Raw genomic sequence first — 21,822 nt, forward strand, 5'->3', positions numbered from 1 at the left:
TCTTTCCAGATTTTGTCTGAGGATATTTCCTTTTTCACAATAGCCCTCCCTATACTCCCAAATTTCTCTTGGTAGCTCTTTCTCCAAAAGGAATTCTGGAATCTTTTAGGAGAAGAAAGGTATATTTCTGTGAGGGGAATGCACACGTCACTTAGCAGCCTCTCAGAAAGCTTCTCTCAAGTTTCTATCTGAAGACGTTTTCTTTCTGACTGTGAGCCTCAAAGCGATCCTGAATATCCCTTCGCAGCCTAAACAAAAACAGTTATGATACTGCACAATGAAAGGAAAAGCTTCACTGTGTGAGTGGAATTCACGTGACACAGAGCAGTTTCACAGAAAGCTTCCTTCTGGTTTCTCTCTGAGGTTATTCTTTTTCAGGATATTCTAAAGAGCGTTTCCAAATGTCCTTTCTCAGATTGCATAGAAACAGTGATTGCAAACAGCTCAATATAAAGAATGATTGAACTCTATGAGATGAATACAAACATCACAAAGGAGTTGTGCAGAAAGCTTCTCTCAAATTTTTGATGGAAGACATTTCCTTGGTTGACACAGGCCTCTGGTTGCCACTTACCATCCCTTTGCAGAACCCTCCAAGACCGACTTCAAAATTGGGAAATGTAGAGTAAGCTTTAACCTTGTGAAAAGAATGGACATTTCAGAGAGCAGTTTCCCAGAGTGCTTCTTTCTGTTTTTTATTGCAAGACATTTCACTTTTTATCATAGTCTTCAATGTGCAACGAATATCACTCTTTTGGTTTTACAGGAACAGTGTTCAAACTGTGCCTTATGAGTAGACATTTATACCTCCCTGTGTGTAATGCACACATCACCAAGAAATTTCTCACAAAGTTTCTCTCCAGTTCCGATTTCACCATAGGCCCGAATGTGATCCCAAACATATCTTCACGGTTCCATCCACGAAGGGGTTTCCAAGCCGTGTAATGTAAAAGCTTCAAATATGTGAGATGAATAAGCATAGCAAAAAGCAGATTCACAGAAGACTTCTTTCCAGTTTTTATTTGAAGATATTTCCTTTTTCACCATAGTCCTGAATGTGCTCCCGAAGGTCCCTTCGTTGATCCTTCCATGACAGGTTCCAAGCTGCGTAATGTAAAGAAAGCTTTATCTATGTGATGTGCATACACATATCACAGAGAAGTTTCCTAGAAAGCTTCTTTCCAGTTTTTGTCTGAGGCTATTTCCCTTTTCACCATTGGCATCAACATGCTCCCGAATATCACTGATACCTGTTTCTTCAAAAGGGTTTCTCAACGCTGTATGAGAAGAGAGGTATAACATTCTGAGTGGAATGCAGACGTCACAAGCAGCTCCTCGGAAACCTCTCCAGTTTCGGTCTGAACATATTTCCTTTTTCGCCATAAGTCTCAAAGTGCTCCTGAATATCCCATCACACGCTAAACATACACAGGGTTAGAAAGCTGCTCAATGAAAAGAGAGGTTTAACTGAGTGAGTGGAATTAAGATGACACAGAGCAGTTTCACAGAAAGTTTCGTTCCGGATTTTACCTGAGAATATTTCTTTCTCTATGTTCTAAGGATCGTTCCCAAACATCCTTCCTCAGATTCCACAAAAACAGTGATTTCAAGCTGCCGTATGGAAAGCATGATTTAACTCTATGAGACAGATACACACGTCACAAAGCAGTTGCTCAAAAAGTTTCTCTGCAGGTTTCATCGGAAGACATTTTCTTGCTCAACACAAGCCTCCAGGAGGCACTAAATATCCCGTCACACATTCTTCAAAGACTGAGTTTCGAAACTGGGCAACATAGACTAATCATTGACTCTGTGAGGTAATGCACATATCAGAGAGCAGATTCCTGGCATGGTCCTTCCACAATTGTATTTCAGTGTATTTCACTATTCGCCATAGTCCTCTCGGCGCTCCGAAATATCACTTTTCATGTTTCACAGGAACAGTGTTCAAACACTCCCTTGTGAGAAAACAGGTATAAATCCCTGAGTGGAATGCATACATAACAAAGTACTTTCTCCTAAAGCTTCTATCCAGTTTTTATCAGAAAATATCTACGCTTTCATCATAGGCCTGAATGTGCTCCCGAATGTCCCTTCGCAGATCCATTCATGACGGAGTTTCCAAACTGTGCTATATAAGAAAAGTTTTAACTATGCGAGCTGAATCAATATATCTAACACAAAGCAGTTTCATAGAAATCTTCTTTCCAGTTTTTGTCTGTGGATATTTCCTATTTCACCATAGCCCTCCCTTTACTCCTGAATGTGTCTTGGTAGCTCTTTCTCCAAAAGGGATTCCGGATTCCTCTAGGAGAAGAAAGGTATATTTCTGTGAGTGGAATGCACACTTCACAAAGCAGATCCTCAGAAAGCTTCCCTCCAGTTTCTATCTGAAGACGTTTCCTTTCTCACTGTAAGCCTCAAAGCGCTCCTGAATATCCCTTTACAGACTAAACAGTAACAGAATTATGATACTGCTCAATGAAAAGAGAAGCTTAACTGTGAGCAGAATTCATGTGACACAGAGCAGTTTCACAGAAAGCTTCCTTCTGGTTTCTCTCTGAGGTTATTTCTTTTTCAAGATATTCTAAAGAGCGTTTTCAAATGTCCTTTCTCATATTTCACAGAAACAGTGATATCAAACTGCTCAATGCAAAGAATGATTTAACTCTATGAGATGAATACAAACATCACAAAGGAGTTGTGCAGGAAAATTCTCTCCAATATTTGATGGAAGATATTTTCTTGCTGGACACAGGCCTCTGGTTGCCACTTACTATCCCTTCGCAAAAACCTCAAATACTGACTTTCAACCTGGTTAATGTAGAGTTAGCCTTAACGCTCTGAAAAGAATGAACATGTCAGAGAGCAGTTTCTTCGAGTGTTTCATTCTGTTTTTTTATTGGACAATATTTCACTTTTTGACATGGTCTTCAATGTACTCCGAATATCACTCTTTTGGTATTACAGGAACAGTATTCAAACTGTGCCTTACGAGAAGAAAGTGATAATTCCCTGAGTGGAACCTACACATCACCAAGCAGTTTCTCAGAAAGCTTCTCTCCAGTTTTTATCTGACTATATTTCCTATTTGACCATAGGCCTGAATGTGATCCCAAATATCCCTTCGCGGATCCATCCATGAGGGAGTTACCAAGTTGCGTAATGGAAAGAAAGCTTCAACTATGTGAGATGAGTAAACATAACAAAAGCAGAATCAAAGAAAGGTCCTTTTCACTCTATCTGAAGATAGTTCCTTTCTCACCATTGTCCTGAATGTGCTCCCGAAGGTTCCTTCATGGATCTGTCCATGACAGTTTCCAAGCTACGTAATGTATAGAACGCTTTATCTATGTGAGATGATTACACATATCACAGAGTAGTTTCCTAGAAAGCTTCTTTCCAGTTTTGGTCTCAGGCTATTTCCCTTTTCACCATCGGTATCAACATGCTCCCGAATATCACTTGGTACCTGTTTCTCCAAAAGGGTTTCCCCGACGCTATATGAGAAGAGAGATATAACAGTGTGAGTGGAATGCACACGTCACAAAGCAGTTACTCGGAAAGCTTCTCTCCAGTTTCAGTCTAAATATACTTCCTTTTTCAACGTTAGCCTCAAAGTGCTCCCGAATATCCCATCACACGCTAAACATACACAGGGTTGGAAAACTGCTCAATGAAAGGAGAGGCTTAACTGAGCAAGAGGAATTAGGATGACACAAAGCAGTTTCACAGAAAGCTTCCTTCCGGATTTTACCTGAGGATATTTCTTTCTCCATATTCTAAAAATCATTCCCAAATGTCCTTCCTCAGATTCCACAAAAACAGTTATTTCAAGCTGATCAATCCAAAGAATGGTTTAACTCTATGAGACGAATACACACAATGTGACGCAGTTCCTCAGAAAGCTTCCTTGCAGGTTTCATTAAAGACATTTCCTTGCTCACCAGAAGCCTCCAGGCGTCACTAAATATCCATTCACAGATTCTTCAAAACAGAGTTTTGAAACTGGGCATCATAGAGTAAGCATTAACTCTGTGAAGTGAATGCACATATCAGAGAGCAGATTGTCGGAAGTCTTCTTCCTCGATTATATTTCAGTATATTTCACTGTTCGCCATAGGCCTCATTGTGCTCCAAAATATCAATTTTTCGGATTCACAGGAACAGTGTTCAAATGCTGCCTTGTGAGAAAAGAGGTATAACTCCCTGAGTGGAATGCATACAGTAGTTTCTCAGAAAGCTTCTATCCAGTTTTTATCTGAAGATATCTCCTTTTTCACTGTAGGCCTGAATGTGCTTCTGACTGTCAGTTTGCGGATCTGTGCATGACGGATTTTTAAACTGCATAATATAAGGAAATTTTAACCTTGTGAGATGTATAAATATATCTCATACAAAGCAGTTTTATAGAAATCTTATTTCCAGTTTTTGTGTGAGGATATTTCCTTTTTGACCATAGCCCTCCCTATACTCCCGAATGTTTCTTCATAGCTCTTTCTCCAAAAATGATGCCGGAATCCTCTAGGAGAAGAAAGGTATATTTCTGTGAGTGGAATGCACACGTCACAAAACAGCTCCTCAGAAAGCTTCTCTCCAGTTTCTATGTGAAGATGTTTCCTTTCTCACCGTAAGCCTCAAAGCACTGCTGTATATGCCTTCATAGACTACACAAAAACAGTGTTATGATACAGTTCAATGAAAAGTGAAGCTTCACTATGTGAGCAGAATTCACGTGACACAGAACAGTTTCACAGAATGCTTCCTTCTGATTTCTATCTGAGGTTATTCCTTTTTCAGGATGTTCTAAATAGCGTTTCCAAATGTCCTGTCTTGGAGAGAAGCTTTATGCACAACTCTTTTGTGATGTTTATATTCATCTGATAGAGTTAAATCATTCTTTGGATTGAGCAGTTTGAAATCACTGTTTCTGTGGAATCTGAGAAAGGACATTTGGATACGCTTTTTAGAATATCCTGAAAAACAAATAACCTCAGAGAGAAACCAGAAGGAAGATTTCTGTGAAACTACTCTGTGTCAAGTGAATTCCACTCACACAGTTAAGCTTCTATTTTCATTGAGCTGTATCATAACACTGTTTTTGTTTAGTCTGCAAAGGGATATTCTGGAGGGCTTTGAGGCTTACTGTGAGAAAGGAAACGTCTTCAGATTGAAACTGGAGAGAAACTTTCTGAGGAGCTGCTTTGTGACGTGTGTATTCCACTCACAGAAATATACCAATCCTCTCATAGAGGATTCCGGCACCCCTTTTGTAGAAAAAGCTACCAAGAGACAATCGGGAGTATGGGAGTATAGGGTCGGCTATGGTGACAAAGGAAATATCCTCAGACAAAAATTGGAAAGAATATTTCTGTGAAACCGCTTTGCATTAGATATATTTATTCATCTCGCATAGTTAAAACTTTACTTATATTACGCAGTTTGGAAACTCCGTCATGCACGGATCTGCAAAGGGACATTGGGGAGCACATTCAGGCCTACGGTGAAAGAGGAGATATCTTCAAATAAAAACTGGATATAAGCTTTCTGAGAAACTACTTTGTGATGTATGCATTCCACTCACGGAGTTATACCTCTTTTCTCACAAGGCAACGTTTGAACACTGTTCCTGTGAAACCGAAAAAGTTATATTTTGGAACGCCTTGAGGACTATTGCGAATAGTGAAATATACGGAAACAAAATCGAGGAAGAAGCATTCCAAGAACCTGCTATCTGATATGTGCATTTGCTTCACAGAGTTAATGCTTCTTTTATGTTTCCCAATTTGGAAACTCTGTCTTTGAAAAATATGTGAAGGGATATTTAATGACGCCTGGAGGCTAGCAGTGAGGAAGGTAACATCTTCCATTGAAACCTGCAGAGAAACATTCTGAGCAAGTGCTTTGCGATGTGTGTATTCGTCTCTTGGAGTTAAACCATTCTTTGGATTGAGCAGCTTGAAATCACTGTTTTGACGGAATCTGAGGAAGAACATTTGGGGACAATCCTTATATTATGGAGAAAGAAATATCCTCAGGAAATATCTAGAAGGAAGCTTTCTGTGAAACTCATTCGGGCCTATGGTGAATTAGGAAATAAAGTCAGATAAAAACTGGAGAGAACTTTTCTGAGAAACTGCTTGGTGATGTGGGCATTCCTCTCAGGGAGTTATAACTTTCTTCAAATAAGGCACAGTTTCAACACTGTTTCTGTAAAACCAAAAGAGTAATATTCAGAGCACATTGAAGACTATGGCAAAAAGTGAAATGTCGTCCAATAAAAAACAGATAAAAGCATCTCAAGAAACTGTTCTCTGACATGTCCATTCTTTTCACACTGTTAAAGCTTACTCTACATTTCCCAGTTTGAAAGTCAGTCATTTCTTGTGAAAGTCAGTCATTTCTTGTGATAGTTTTGGCTGACTTTCAAACTGGGAAATGTAGAGTAAGCTTTAACAGTGTGAAAAGAATGGACATGTCAGAGAACAGTTTCTTGAGATGCTTTTATCTGTTTTTTATTGGACGACATTTCACTTTTTGCCATAGTCTTCAATGTGCTCTGAATATTACTCTTTTGGTTTTACAGAAACAGTGTTGAAACTGTGCCTTATTTGAAGAAAGTTATAACTCCCTGAGAGGAATGCCCACATCACTATCACAAGAAGAGAAAACCAAACACCGCATGTTCTCACTCATAGGTGGGAACTGAACAATGAGCTCACTTGGACTTGGGAAGGGGAACATCACACACTGGGGCCTATCATGGGGAGGGGGGAGGGGGGAGGGATTGCACTGGGGAGTTATACGTGATATAAATGATGAATTGATGGGTGCTGACGAGTTGATGGGTGCAGCACACCAACATGGCACATGTATACATATGTAACAAACCTGCACGTTATGCACATGTACCCTAGAACTTAAAGTATATAAAAAAAAAAAAAACCTAGCAAATACCACCTTGACCAGGTGATCAAGGTTAATACCACCAGTGATAATTCATATTCATCATGTATTTTCCTCTGTATAATGTGATGAAAATGGCACTTTACCTCTGTAGTATTCATCTCCCAAACCCCAACCCCATCAGAAAACATCAGAGAAGCCAAACTGAGGGGCATCTACAAAGTACTTGACCAATACTGTTCAAAATTGTCAAGTTGATGAAAAACAAGGAAAGACTGAAAAACTGTCACAGATGAGAGGAGAGTAAAGAGACACTACCACTACTTGCAATATGACATCCTGGATAGGACCTTGGAACAGAAGAAGTACAGTAGTGGGAAAGCTCATGAAATACGAATAAAATTTCTCGTTAAATTAATAAAAAAAAAAAAAAAGAAAGTCAGTCATTAAAGATTCTGCGAAGGGATTGTGTTAGTCCTCAAAGTGTTCCCGAAGGTCCATTCCTGGATCCTTCCATATCAGTTTCCAAGCTGTGTAATGTAAAGAAAGCTTTATCTATGTGAGAAGATTATACATATCACAGGGTAGTTTCCTAGAACGCTTCTTTCCAGTTTTTGTATGAGGCTATATCCCTTTTCACCATCAGCAGCAACATGCTTCCAAATATCCCTTGGTACCTCTTTCTCCAAAAGGGTTTCCTCAATGCTGTATGAAAAGAGAGGTATAACACTGTGAGTGGAATGCAAACATCACAAAGCAGTTCCTCGGAAAGCTTCTCTCCAGTTTCGGTCTGAACATATTTCCTTTTTCACCGTAAGCCTCAAAGTTCTCCCGAATACCCCATCAGACGCTAAACATACACAGGGTTAGAAAACTGCTCAATGAAAAGAGATGCTTAACTGAGCGAGAGGAATTAAGACGACTCAGAGTAGTTTCACAGAAACCTTCCTACTGGATATTTCCTGAGGATATTTCTTTCTTCATAATCTAAGGATCATTCCCAAATGTCCTTCCTCACATTCCCCAAAAACAGTGATTTCAAGCTGCTCAATCCAAAGAATTGTTTAACTCTATGAAACAAATACACACATCACAAAGCAGTGCTGACAAAGTTTCTCTGCACGTTTCATCAGAAGACGTTTCCTCGCTCACCACAATCCTCCGGGCATCACTAAATATCCATTCACAGATTCTTCAAAGACAGAGTTTTGAAACTGGGCAACATAGAGTAAACATTAACTCTGTGAAGTGAATGCACATATCACAGAGCAGATTCTTGGAATGCTTCTTCCTCTATTTTATTTCAGTATATTTCACTATTTGCCAGAGTCCTCAATGTGCTCTGAAATATCACTTCTTCCGTTTCTCAGGAACAGTGTTCAAACACTGCCTTGTGAGAAAAGAGGTATAACTCCCATACATCACAAAGTAGTTTCTCAAAAAGCTTATATCCAGTTTTTATCTGAAGATATCTCCTCTTTCACCATAGGCCTAAATATGCTCCTAAATGTCCCTTTGTGGTACCATGCATGACGGAGTTTCCAAAGTGCATAATATAAGAAAAGATTTAACTATACGAGATGAGTAAATATATCTAACACAAAGCAGTTTCACAGAAATCTTCTTTCAAGTTTTTATCTAGGATTATTTCCTTTTCAACCTTAGCCATCCCTATTCTCCCAAATGTCTCTTGATAGCTTTTTAACAAAAGGGATTCTGGAATCTAGGAGAAGAAAGGTATATTTCTGTGAGTGGAATGCACACGTCACAAAGCAGCTCCACAGAAAGCTTCTCTCCAGTTTCTGTCTAAGGAAGTTTCCTTTCTCACCGTAAGCCTCAAAGAACTTCAGAATATCCCTGCGCAGACTCAACAAAAACAGTGTTATGATACTGCTCAATTAAAAGAGCAGCTTAACAGTGTGAGCAAAATTCACGTGACACAGTGCAGTTTCACAGAAAGCTTCCTTCTGGTTTCTCTCTGAGGTTATTTCTTTTTCAGGATAGTCTAAAAAGCATTTCCAAATGTGCTTTCTCAGATTACACAGACACAGTGATTTCAAACTGCTCAATCCAAAGAATGATTTAAGTCTATGAGATGAATGCAAACATCACAAAAATGTTGCGTGGAAAGCTTCTGTCCCATTTTTGATGGCAGACTTTTCCTTGCATGACACAGGCCTCTGGTTGCCACTTACTATCCCTTTGCAGAACCCTCAAGGATCGATTTTCAAACTGGGAAACGTAGAGTAAACTTTAACCCTGTGAAAAGAATGGATATGTCAGAGAGCAGATTCTTCGAGTGCTTCTTTCTGTTTTTTATTGGACGCCATTTCACTTTTTGCCATAGTATTCAATGTGTTCTGAATATCACTCTTTTGGTTTTACAGGAACAGTGTTCAAATTGTGCCTTATGAGAAGAAAGTTATAACTCCCTGAGTGGAATGCACACGTCACCAAGCAGTTTCTCAGAAATATTCTCTCCAGTTTTTATATGACTATATTTGCTATTTCACCATAGGCCTGAATGTGATCCCAAATATCCCTTTGCAGTTCCATCCACATTGGAGTTTCCAAGCTGTGTAATGTAAAGAAAGCTTCAAACATGTGAGATGAATAAATATAGCAAAAAGGGGATTCAAAGAAAGCTTCTTTCCAGTTTTTATCTGAAGATACGTCCTTTTCTTCCATAGAACTGAATGTGCTCCCGAATGTCCCTTTGTAGTACCGTCCACGACAGTTTCCAAGCTCTCTAATGTAAAGAAAGCTTTATCTATGTGAGATGATTTTGCATATCACAGAGAAGTTTCCTAGAAAGCTCCTTTCTGGTCTTTGTCTGAGGCTATTTCCTTTTTCACCATCGGCATCAACATGCTCCCGAATATCACTTGGTACCTGTTTCTCCAAAAGGGTTTCCTCGACGCTGTATGAGAAGAGAGGTGCAACACTGTGAGTGGAATGCACATGTCACATAGCAGTTCCTTGGAAAGCTTCTCTCCAGTTTCGGTCTGAACATATTTCGTTTATAACCGTAAGTCTCAAAGTGCTCCCAAATATCCCATCACACTCTAAACAATCACAGGGATAGAAAACTGCTCAATGAAAAGAGAGGCTTAACTGAGCGAGAGGAATTAAGATGACACAGAGCAGTTTCACAGAAAGCTTCCTTCTGGACATTTCCTGAGGATATTTCTTTCTCCATAATCTAAGGATCGTTCCCAAACGTTCTTCCTCAGATTCCACAAAAACAGTGATTTCAAGCTGCTCAGTCCAAAGAATGGTTTAACTCTATGAGACGAATACACAAATCACAAAGCAATTGCTCAGAAAGTTTCTCTGCATGTTTCTTCGGAAGACGTTTCCTTGCTCACCACAAGCATCCGGGCGTCATTAAATACCCCTTCACAGATCCTTAAAAGACAGAGTTTCGAAACTGGGCAACATAGAATAAACATTAACTCTGTGAAGTGAATGCACATATCAGAGAGCAGATTCTTGGAACGCTTCTTCCTCGATTTTATGTCAATTTATTTCACTATTCGCCATAGTCCTCAATGCACTCCGAAATATCACTTTTCGCGATTCTGAGGAACAGTGTTCAAACACTGCCTTGTGAGAAAGGAGGTATAACTCCCTTACTGGAATGCATACATCACAAAGTCGTTTCTCAGAAAGCTTCTATCCAGTTTTTATCTGAAGATATCTCCTCTTTCACCATAGGCCTGAATGTGCTCCTGAATGTCCCTTCTCAGATCCGTGCATGAAGGAGTCTACAAAATGCGTAATATAAGAAAACTTTTAACTATGCAAGATGAATAAATATATTTAACACTAAGCGGTTTGACAATAATCTTCTTTCCAGTTTTTCTCTGAGGGTATTTGCTTTTTCACAATAGTCGTCCCTATACTCCCGAATGTCTCTTGGTAGCTTTTTTCCAAAAGGGATTTCGGAATCCTCTATGAGAGGAAAGTAAATTTCTTCGAGGGGAATGCACACATCACAAAGCAGGTCCTCAGAAATCTTCTCACCAGTTTCTATCTGAAGACATTTTCTTTCTCACCGTAAGCCTCAAAGTGCTCCAGCATATCCCTTCACACACTAAACAAAAATAATGTTATGATACTGCTCAAAGAAAAGAGAAGCTTAATTGTGTGAGCAGAATTCATGTGACAGAGAGCAGTTTCACAGAAAGCTTCCTTCTGGTATCTCTCTGAAGTTATTTCTTTTTCACGATATTCTAAAGAGTGTTTGCAAATGCACTTTCTCTGATTCCACAGTAACAGTGATTTCAAACTGCTCAATCCAAAGAATGATTTAACTCTATGAGATAAATACAAACATCACAAAAGTGTTGTGCAGAAAGCTTCTCTTCAATTTTCGATGGAAGACACCTCCTCGATAGATGCAGACCTTCGGTTGCCCCTTATTATGCCTTCGCAGAACCCTCAAAGATCGACTTTCAAACTGGGAAATGTAGAGTAAGCTTTAACCCAGTGAAAAGAATGGACATGTCAGAGAGCAGTTTCTTCCAGTGTTTCTTTCTGTTTTTTATTGGACGCCATTTCACTTTTTGCCACAGTCTTCAATGTGCTCCGAATATCACTCTTTTGGTTTTACAGGAACAGTGTTCAAACTGTGCCTTATGAGAAGAAAGTTACACCTCCCTGAGTGAAATGCACACATCACCTAGCAGTTTCTCAGAAAGCTTCTCTCCAATTTTTAACTGACTATATTTCCTATTTCATCATAGGTCCGAAAGTCATCCCAAATATCCCTTCGCTGATCCATTCATGAGGGAGTTTCCAAGCTGTGTAATGTAAGACAGCTTCATTTATGTGAGAAAAATAAACATAGCAAAAAGGGGATTCACAGAAACCTTCTTTCCAGTTTTTATCTGAAGATATTTCCTTGTTCACCATAGTCCTGAATGTGCTCCTGAAGGTCCCTTCATGGATACGTCCATGACATTTTCCAAGCTGCGTAATGTAAAGAAAGCTTTATCTATGTGAGATGATTACACATAACACAGAGTAGTTTCCCAGAATGCTTCCTTCCAGTTTTTGTCTGAGGCTATTTACCTTTTCACCATCGGCATCAACATGCTCATGAATATCACCTGGTACCCGTTTCTCCAAAAGGGTTTCCCTGACGCTGTAAGAGAAGGGAGGTATAACACTGTGAGTGGAATGCACTCGTCACAAAGCAGTTCCTCGGAAAGGTTTTCGCCAGTTTTGGTCTGGACATATTTCCTTTTTCATTTTAAGCCTCAAAGTGCTCCCGAATATCCCATCATATGCTAAACATACACAGGGTTAGAAAACTACTCAATGAAAAGTGTGGCTTAACTGAGCAAGAGGAATTAAGATGACACAGAGTAGTTTCACAGAAAGCTTCCTTCTGGATTTTACCTGAAGATATTTCTTTCTCCATATTCTAAGGATTGTTCCCAAATGTCCTTCCTCCGATGCCACAAAAACAGTGATTTCAAGCTGCTCAGGGCAAAGAATAGTTGAAGTCTATGAGACGAATACACATATCTCAAAGCAGTTGCTTAGAAAGTTTCCCTGCATGTTTCATTGGAAGATGTTTCCTTGCTCACCACTAGCCTCCGGGAGTCACTAAATACACCTTCACAGATTCTTCAAAGACATAGTTTTGAAACTGGGCAACATAGAGTAAGCAACAACTCTGTGAAGTGAATGCAAATATCAGAGAGCAGATTCTTCAAACGCTTCTTCCTCGATTTTATCTCAGTATATTTCACTATTAGCCATAGTCCTCAATGCGTAATGAAATATCACTCTTTTGGTTTCACAGGAAAACTGTTCAAACACTGCCTTGTGAGAAAAGAGGTATAACTCCATGAGTGGAATGCATACATCAGAAAGTAGTTTCTCAGGAAGCTACTCTACAGTTTTTATCTGAAGATATCTCCTCTTTCACCGTAGGCCTTAATGTGCTCCCAAATGTCCTTTCATGGATCCGTGCACGACGGAGTTTCCAAACTGCGTAATGTAAGAAACATTATAAGTAAGCGAAATGAATAAATATATCTAAAAAAAAGCAATTTCCCAGAAATGTTCTTTCTAGTTTTTGTCTGAGGATATTTACTTTTTCACCGTACTTGTCCCTATTCTCCTGAATGTCTCCTGGTAGCTTTTTCTCCAAAAGGGATTCCTGAACGCTCTAGGAGCAGAAAGGTATATTTCTGTGAGTGGAATACACACGTCACAAAGCAGCTCCTTAGAAAGCTTCTCTCCATTTTCTAGCTGAAGAGGTTTCCTTTCTCACCGAAAGCCTGAAAGCACTCCTGACTATCCCTTCGCAGACTAAACAAAAACAGTGTTATGATACTGCTCAATGAAAAGAAAAGCTTAACCGTGTGAGCGTGATTCACGTGACACAGAGCAGTTTCACAGAAAGCTTCCTTCTGGTTTCTCTCTGAGATTATTTCTTTTTCAGGATATTCTAAATACGTCTCCAAATGTCCTTTCTCAGATTGTACAGAAACAGTGGTTTCATACTGCTCAATCCAAAGAATGATTTAACTCTGTGAGATGAATACAAACATCACAAAAAGTTGCACAGAAATCTTCTCTCCTATTTTTGATGGAAGACATTTCCTTGCCTCACACAGTCCTCCAGTTACCACTTACTATCCCTTCACAGAACTCTCAAAGACCGACTTTCAAACTGGGAAAGGTAGTGTAAGTTTTGAGCCTATGAAAAGAATGGGCATGTCAGAGAGCAGTTCCTTCGAGTGTTTCTTTCTGTTTTTTATTAGATGACATTTCACTTTTTGCCATATTCTTCAATGTGCTCCGAATATCACTCTTTTGGTTTTACAGGAACAGTGTTCATACTGTGCCTTGTGAGAAGAAAGTTGTAACTCCCTGAGTGAAATGCACACCTCACCAAGCAGTTTCTCAGAAACCTTCTCTCCAGTTTTTATCTGACTATATTTCCTATTTCACCATAGGCCTGAATGTGATCCCAAGTATACCTTCATGGATCCATCCACGAGGGAGTTTCCAAGTTTATTAATGTAAAGAAAGCTTCTTCTCTGTGAGATGAATAAACATAGCAAAAAGCAGATTCACAGAAAGCTTCTTTCCAGTTTTTATCTGAAGACATTTCGTTTTTCACCAAAGTACTGAATGTGCTCCCAAACGTTCCTTTGTGGATCCGTCCATGATAGTTTCCAAGCTGTGTAACGTTAAGAAAGCTTTATCTATGAGAGATGATTATATATATCATTGAGAAGTTTCCTAGAAACTTTCTTTCCAGTTTTGTCTGAGGCTATTTCCCTTTTCACCATCGGCATCAGCATGCTCATGAATATCACTTGGTACCTTTTCCTCCAAAAGGGTTTCCCCGACGCTTTATGAGAAGAGAGGTATAACACTGTGAGTGAAATACACAAGTCACAAAGCAGTTCCTCGGAATGCTTCTCTCCAGTTTCTGGCTGAATATATTTCCATATTCACCATAAGCCTCAAAGTGCTCCTGAATATCCCATCACACGCTAAACATATGCAGGGTTAGAAAATTACTCAATGAAAAGGGAGGCTTAACTGAGCGAGAGGAATTCAGATGACACAGAGCAGTTTCACAGAAAGCTTCCTTCTGGATTTTACCTGAGAATATTCCTTTCTCCATATTCTAAGGATCGTTCCCAAATGTCCTTCCTCAGATTCCAGAAAAACAGTGATTTCAAGCTGCTCAATCCAGAGAATTGTTTAACTCTATGTCACGAATATACACATCACAAAGCAGTTGCTCAGAAAGTTTCTCTGCACGTTTCATTGGAAGACATTTCCTTGCTCACCACAAGCGTCCAGGTGTCACTAAATATCACTTCACAGAATTCTAAAGACAGAGTTTTGAAACTGGGAAACATACAGTAAACATTTATTCTGTGAAGTGAATACACATATTGAGAGTAGATTCTTGGAACGCTTCTTCCTCGATTTATTTCAGTATATTTCACTATTCACCATCGTCCTCAATGCGCTCCGAAATATCACTTTATCCATTTCACAGCAACAGTGTTCAAAATTTCATTGTGAGCAAAGAGGTATAAGTCCTTGAGTAGAATGCATACATCATAAAGTAGTTTCTCAGAAAGCTTCTATCCAGTTTTTATCTGAAGATATCCTCTCTTTCATCGTAGGCCTGAATGTTCTCCAAGTGTCTCTTTGTGGATCCGTGTGTGACAGAGATTCCAAACTGCGTAATACAACAAAAGTTTTAACTATGCGAGATGAATAGATATATCTAACAAAAAGCAAGTTCACAGAAAGATTCCTTCTGTATTTTACCCGAGTATATTTCTGTGTCCATATTCTAAGGATTGTTCCCAAATATCCTTTATCAGATGCCACAAAAACAGTGATTTCAAGCTGCTCAATCCAAAGAATGGTTTAACTCTATGAGATGAATACACACATCACAAAGCAGTTGCACAGAAAGTTTCTGTGCAGGTTTCATCGGAAGACGATTCCTTGCTCAGCACAGCCTCCGGACGTCACTAAATATCCCTTCACACATTCTTCAAAGACAGAGTTTTGAAACTGGGCAACATAGACTAAGCATTAACTCTGTGAAGTGAATGGACATATCAGAGAGCAGATTCTTGGAACACTTCCTCGATTTTATTTCAGTATATTTCACTATTCACCATAGTCCTGAATGCGCTCCAAAATATCACTTTTTCCGTTTCATAGGAATAGTGTTCCAACACTGCCTTGTGAGAAAAGAGATAAAACTCCCTGAGTGGAATGCATACATCACAAAGTAGTTTCACAGAAAGCTTCTATCCAGTTTTATCTAAAGATATCTCCTCTTTCACAGTAGGCCTGAATGTGCTCTTGAATGTCCCTTTCCGGATCGTTGCATGAAAAAGTTTCCAAACCACGTAATATAAGAAAAGTTTTAAATATTCGAGAAGAATAAATATATATAACACAAAGAAGTTCCTCAGAAATCTTTCCAGTATTTGTCTGAGGATATTTCGTTTTTCTCCATAGCCATCCCTATACTCCCGAATGTCTCTTGCTAGCTTTTTCTCCAGAAAGGATTCCGGAATCCTCTATGAGAAGAAAGGTATATATCTGTGAGTGGAATGCACACGTCACAAAGCAGCTCCTCAGAAAGCTTCTCTCCAGTTTCTATCTAAAGATGTTTCCTTCCTCACCCTAAACCTCAAATCGCTCCTGAATATCCCTTCGCAGACTAAACAAAAACAGTGTTATGATACTGCACAATGAAAAGAGAAGCTTAACTGTGTGAGTGGAATTCATGTGACATAGAGCAGTTTCACAGAAAGCTTTCTTCTGCTTTCTCTCTGAGGTTATTTCTTTTTCAGGATATTCTTAAGAGCGTTTCCAAATTTCCTTTCTCAGATTCCACAGAAATAGTGATTTGAAACTGCTCAATCTAAAGAATGATTTAACTCAATGAGACGAGTACAAACATCACAGAGGACTTGCATAGAAAGCTTCTCTCCAATTTTCGATGGAAGACATGTCCTTCCTCAACACAGGCCTAGGGTTGCCACTTATTATTTCTTTGCGGAACCCTCAAAGACCAACTTTCAAACTGGGAAATGTAGAGTAAGCTTTAGCCCTGTGAAAAGAATGAACATGTCAGAGAGCAGTTTCTTCGAGTGCTTCTTTCTCTTTTTTATTGGATGACATTTCACTTTTTGCCACTGTCTTCAATATGCTCTGAATATCACACTTTTATTTTTACAGAACAGTGTTCAAACTGTGCCTTATGAGTAGTATGTTATAAATCCCTGAGTGGAATGTCCACGTCACAAAGCAGATTCTCAGAAAGCTTCTCTCCAGTTTTTATCTGGCTATATTTGCTATTTCAACATCGGCCCGACTGTGATCCAAAATATCCCTTCGCAGATCACTCCACAAGAAAGTTTCCAAGATGTGTAATGTAAAGAAAGCTTTATCTATGTGAGATTATTACAAATTTCACAGAGTAGTTTCCTAGAAAGCTTCTTTCCAGTTTTTGTCTGAGGCTATTTCGCTTTTCACCATCTGCATCAACATGCTCCCGGATATCACTTGTTACCTGTTTCTCCAAAAGTGTTTCCCCGATGCTGTATAAGAAGAGAGGTATAACACTGTGAGTGGAGTGCACATGTCACAAAGCAATTCCTCGGAAAGCTTCTCTGCAGTTTCGGTCTGAACATATTTCCTTTCTCTTCGTTAGCCTCAAAGTGCTCCTGAATATCACATCACATGCTAAGCTTACACAGGGTTAGAAAACTGTTCATTGAAAAGAGAGGCTTAACATAGAGTCAGCATTAACTCTGTGAAGTGAATGCACATTTGAGAGAGTAGATTCTTGGAATGTTTCTTGCTTGATTTTATTTCAGTATATTTCACTATTCGCCATAGTCCTCAATGCGCTCCGAAATATCACTTTGTCAGTTTCACAGAAACAGTGTTGAAACAGTGCCTTGTGAGAAAAGAGGTATATCTCCCTGAGAGGAATGCATACATCACAAACTAGTTTCTCAGAAAGCTTCTATCCAGGTTTTATCTGAAGATATCTCCTCTGTCACCGTAGGCATGCATGTGCTCCCGAATATCCCTTCGTGGATCCGCACATGACAACGTTCCAAACTGCATAATATAAGAAAACTTTTTACTATGCGAGATGAATCAATATATCTAACACAAAGCAGTTTCACAGAAATCTTCTTTCCAAGTTTTGTCTGAGGATATTTCCTTTTTCTCCATAGCCCTCCCTATACTCCTGAATGTCTCTTGGTAGCTCTTTCTCCAAAAGGGACTCCGGAATCCTCTTTGAGATGAAAAGTACATTTCTGTGAGTGGAATGCACACGTCACAAAGCAGGTCCTCAGAAAGCTTCTCTCCAGTTTCTATCTGAAGACGTTTCCTTTCTCACCATAAGCCTCAAAGAGCTACTGAATAACCCTCAACAGACTAAGCAAAAACAGCGTTATGATACTGCTCAATGAAAAGGGAAGCTTAACTGTGAGAACGGAATTCACGTGACACAGATCAGTTTCACAGAAAGCTTCCTTCTGGTTTGTATCTGAGGTTATTTCATTTTCAGGATATTCTAAAGAGTGTTTCCAAATGTCCTTTCTGAGATTCCACAGAAACTGTGATTTCATACTGCTCAATCCAAAGAATGATTTCACTCTATGAGATGAATACAAACATCACAAAATCGTTGCACAGAAAGCTTCTCACCAATTTTCGATTGAAGACATTTTCTTGCTCGACACATTCCTCCGGTTGCCACTTTCTATCCATTTGCAGAACCGTGAAAGACCGACTTTCAAACTGGGAAATGTAGAGTAAGGTTTAGCTCTTTGAAAAGGTTGGACATGTCAGAGAGCACTTTCTTCGAGTGCTTCTTTCTGTTTTTTATTGGACGATATTTCACTTTTTGCCATAGACTTCAATGTGTTCCGAATATCACTCTTTTGGTTTTGCAGGAACAGCGTTCAAACTGTGCATATGAGAAGAAAGTTATACTGCTCTGAGTGTAATGCACACATCACCAAGTAGTTTCTCTGAAAAATGCTCTCCAATTTTTATCTGACTACATTTCCTATTTCACCATAGGCCTGAATGTGGTCTGAAATATCCCTTCGTGGATCCATCCAAGAGGGAGTTTCCAAGCTGAGTAATGTAAGGAAAGATTTATCCATGTGAGATGAATAAACATAGCAATAAGCAGATTCACAGAAAGCTTCTTTCCAGTTTTTATCTGAAAATATTTCCTTTTTCACAATAGTCCTGAATGTGCTCATGAAGATCCCTTCCTGGATCCGTCCATGACTGTTTAGAAGCTGTGTACTGTAAATAAAGCTTTATCTATGTGAGATAATTACACATATCACAGAGCACTTTCCAAGAATGCTTCCTTCCAGCTTTTGCTGAGGCTATTTCCCTTTTCACTATTGGCATCAACATGCCACCGAATATCACTTGGTACCTGTTTCTCCAAAAAGATTTCTCCGGTGCTATATGAGAAGAGAGGTATAACATTGTGAGTGGAATGCACACGTCACAAAGCAGTTCCACGGAAAGCTTCTCTCCAGTTTCGGTCTGAACATATTTCCGTTTTCACTGTAAGCCTCAAAGTGCTCCCGAATATCCCATCACATGCTAAATATACACAGGGTTAGAAAACTGCTCAATGAAAAGAGAGGCTTTACTGAGTGAGAGGAATGAAGACGACACAGAGAAGTATCACGGAAAGCTTCCTCCTGGTTTTCTCCAGAGGATATTTCTTTCTCCATATTCTAAGGATCGTTCCCAAATGTACTTCCTCAGATTCCGCAAAAGCAGTGATTTCAATCTGTTCAATGCAAAGAATGGTTTAATTCTATGAGACGAATACATACATCATAAAGCAGTTGCTCAGAATGTTTCTCTGTAAGTTTCTTCGGAAGACGTTTCCTTGCTCACCACAAGCCTCCTGGCGTCGCTAAATATCCCTTCACAGATTCGTCAAAGACAGAGTTTCGAAACTGGGCAACATAGAGTAAGCATTAACTCTCTGAAGTGAATGCCCATATCCGAGAACAGATTCTTGGACACTTCTTCCTCGATTTTATTTCATTATATTTCACTATTCGCCATAGTCCTCAATGCGCTCCGAAATTTCACTTTTTCGGTTTCACAGGAACAGTGTTCAAACGCTGCCTTGTGAGAAAAGAGGTATAACTCCCTGATTGCAAATCATACATCACAAAGTAGTTTCTCAGAAAGCTTCTATCCAGTTTTATCTGAAGATATCTCCTCTTTCACCATAGGCCTGAATGTGCACCCGAATGTCCCTTTGCAGATCCTTGCATGACCGAGTATCCAAACTGCGTAATATAAGAAAATTTTTGACTATGCAAGATGAATAAATATGTCTAACACAAAGCTGTTTCACAGAAATCTTCTTTCCAGTTTTTATCGGACGATACTTCTTTTTTCACCATAGCACTCCCTATACTCCTTTATGTCTCTTGGTAGCTCTTTCTCCAAAGGGGATTCCAGAATCCTCTAGGAGAAAAAAATTATATTTCTGTGAGTGGAATGCACACGTCACAAAGCAGCTCCTCAGAAAGATTCTCTCCAGTTTCTATGTGAAGATGTTTCCTTTCTCACTGTAAGCCTCAAAGTGCTTCTGAATATCCCTTCATAGACTAAACAAAAGCAGTGTTATGATACTGCTTAATGAAAAGAGAAGCTTAACTGTGTGAGCAGAATTCACATGACACAGAGCAGTTTCACAGAAAGCTTCCTTCTGGTTTCTCTCTGAGGTTATTTCTTTTTCAGGATATTCTAAAGAGTGTTTCCAAATGTCCTTCCTCAGACTCCACAGAAACAGTGATATCAAACTGCACAATCCAAAGAATGATTTAATTCTATGAGATGAATACAAACAGCACAACAGAGTTGTCCAGAAAGCTGCTCTCCAATTTTCGATGGAAGACATTTGCTTGCTCGACACAGGCCTCTGGTTGCCACTTACTATCCCTTTGCAGAACCCTCAAAGACCGATTTTCACACAGGGAAATGTAGAGTAAGCTTTAATCCAGTGAAAGAAATGGACATGTCAGAGAGCAATTTCTTCGAGTGCTTCTTTCTGTTTTTTGTTGGACTCCATTTCACTTTTTGCCATAGTCTTCAATATGCTCTGAATATCACTCTTTTGGTTTTACAGGAACAGTGGTCAAACTGTGCCTTATGAGAAGAAAGTTATAACTCCCTGAGTGGAATTCACACGTCACCAGGCAGTTTCTCAGAAAGCTTCTGTCCAGTTTTTAACTGACTATATTTCCTTTTTCACCATAGGCCCAAATATGATCCCAAATATCCCTTGGCGAATCCAACCACAAGGGAGTTTCCAAGCTGCATAATGTAAAGTAAGCCTCATCTATGTGAGATGAATACACATAGCAAAAAGCAGGTTCACAGAAATCTTCCTTCCAGTTTTTATCTGAAGATACTTCCTTTTCACCATAGTCCTGAAAGTGTTCCCGAAGTTCCATTCGGGGATGCTTCCATGTCAGTTTCCAAGCTGTGTAATGTAAAGAAAGCTTTATCTATGTGAGATGATTACACATAGCACAGAGCAGTTTCTTAGAAAGCTTCTTTCCAGTTTTTGTCTGAGACTATTTCCCTTTTCACCATTGGCATCAACATGTTCCAGAATATCACTTGTTACCTGTTTCTCCAACACGATTTCCCCGATGCTGTATGAGAAGAGAGGTATAACACTTTGAGTGCAATGCACACATCACAAAGCAGATCCTCAGAAAGCTTCTCTCCAGTTTCGGTCTGAAGATATTTCCTTTTACACCGTAAGACTCAAAGTGCTCCCGAATATCCCATCACATGCTGAACTTACACAGGGTTAGAAAACTGCTCAATGAAAAGAAAGGCTTAACTGAGTGAGAAGAATTAAGATGACACAGAGCAGTTTCACAGAAAGCTTCCTTTTGAATTTTACCTGAGGATATTTCTTTCTCCATGTTCTAAAGATGGTTTTAAATGTCCTCCCTCAGATTAAACAAAAACAGTGATTTCAAGCTGCTCCATCAAAGAATGGTTTAACTCTATGAGACGAATACACACATTGCAAAGCAGTTGCTCAGAAAGTGTCTCTGCAAATTTCATCAGAAGACTTTTCCTTGCTCACCACAAGCCTCTGGGCGTCACTAAATATCCCTTCATAGATTTTTCAAAGACACAGTTTCAAAATTGGGCAACATAAAGTAAGCATTAACTCTATGAAGTGAATGCACATATCAGATAGCAGATTCTTGGAATGTTTCTTCCTGGATTATATTTCAAAATATTTCACTATTCGTCATAGTCTTCAATGCCCTCTGAAACATCACTTTTTGGTTTCACAGGAAC

This window comes from Piliocolobus tephrosceles, chromosome 1, assembly GCF_002776525.5.
Source record: "Piliocolobus tephrosceles isolate RC106 chromosome 1, ASM277652v3, whole genome shotgun sequence".
Classification (NCBI taxonomy): Eukaryota; Metazoa; Chordata; class Mammalia; order Primates; family Cercopithecidae; genus Piliocolobus; species Piliocolobus tephrosceles.